This window comes from Vicia villosa, unplaced genomic scaffold, assembly GCF_029867415.1.
Source record: "Vicia villosa cultivar HV-30 ecotype Madison, WI unplaced genomic scaffold, Vvil1.0 ctg.000052F_1_1, whole genome shotgun sequence".
NCBI lineage: Eukaryota > Viridiplantae > Streptophyta > Magnoliopsida > Fabales > Fabaceae > Vicia > Vicia villosa.
Window position 1 is genome coordinate 1,893,473 of NW_026704981.1, and position 1,346 is coordinate 1,894,818.

Sequence of the window (1,346 nt, forward strand, 5' to 3'; positions counted from 1 at the left end):
AGTCCATGATGAGGGCATAGTCTAAGCATGTCCTTATATCGTTCCCAAGCTTCGAAGAGTGATTCGTTATCTTTCTGGGTAAATCCGTTGATTTGACCTCTTAGCATAGCAGTTTTGCTAGGCGGAAAGTGTCTCGCTAAAAATACTCTCTTCAATTCGTCCCATGTAGTTATGAAATTAGAAGGCAGGGATTGAAGCCACGCTCTAGCTCTATCTCTCAAGGAGAAAGGAAAGAGACGTAATCGAATAGCTTCGGAACTAACGTTGTTAGCTTTGACAGTGTCGGCATATTGCACGAACATAGATAAATGGAGGTTGGGATCGTCTGTAGGGCTTCCAGAGAATTGATTCTATTGAACAGCTTGTACCAACGAAGGTTTCAGTTCGAAATTGTCCGCCTCAATCGCAGGTGGTGCGATAGTTGAGTGCGGTTCAGCGCGTGAAGGAGCGACATAGTCTCTAAGAGGACGAATAGCAGCCATCTCTAACTTCGGGATAATTTGATTGATTTGATCAGTAAAGGTCAATTCCTGATTAATCGGAATTGGTGCTACTTCGGGAAGATTGCGAGCTCGACGTTTGACGTTAATGAAACGTTCGATCTCGTTAATTCGTTGTATTAAATCTCCTCCTTGTGAACGAGTATTTGGCATACAATCGTTCAGAAAGTAAGGAAAGAATTGCCCTAGTCTCTACGGTGTAACAGTGAGTTACGATATCGACTTAAATAGTCCCCGGCAACGGCGCCAAAAACTTGATCGCGACTTTACGTGTCTATTAATCTGATGACTGCAAGTGCACAGTCGTGTCGTGTAGTTTTAAAAGATATCGAATCCACTGGGACTATGAATCGATCTACCGTTATCTAAGGTTACTATGTAAAGCTAAGGCTACCAATAATTTGATTGTTCCTAAGGGAGAGTGTTTGTGAATAAAAAAAAAGAAGTATAATAATAAACAGATATCAGTATGTATTTCGTTTAACTTTAGGTGATCCGAAGGTCCATTGGCTAATGCATAATTCAATTAAAAATCTTTACTAATTCAATTGGTTAAAAATCCTCGTCTCAAACTTTCGCTCTGTTGATTTAGATTACTATCCTAACTCTTAATGTACGCTTTCGCCATCCCATTAGATATTAGAAAAGCTTTTTGGAAACAACTTAACTAATAAAATGCCAGTTTTATGAAGTTGTTATCTATTTAAATCTCCTAATCTCAAACTTTCGCTCTGTTGACTCGGAACATGCTAATATCCCTAACGTACGCTTTCGCCATCCCGCTCGGGTGTAAAAACATTTTTTGAAAATAAATAAGTCCTAATTAGTTTTAATACGCTTTCGCCA

General features: G+C 39.3%; 1 non-coding gene across 1 annotated transcript; it reads left to right on the forward strand.

Moving 5' to 3' along the window:
* On the forward strand, positions 1-107 carry LOC131623136 (small nucleolar RNA R71). The gene has a single exon (XR_009290152.1). It is a non-coding gene; the product is annotated as a small nucleolar RNA R71 (small nucleolar RNA).
* The last annotated feature ends 1,239 nt before the right edge of the window (positions 108-1,346 follow it).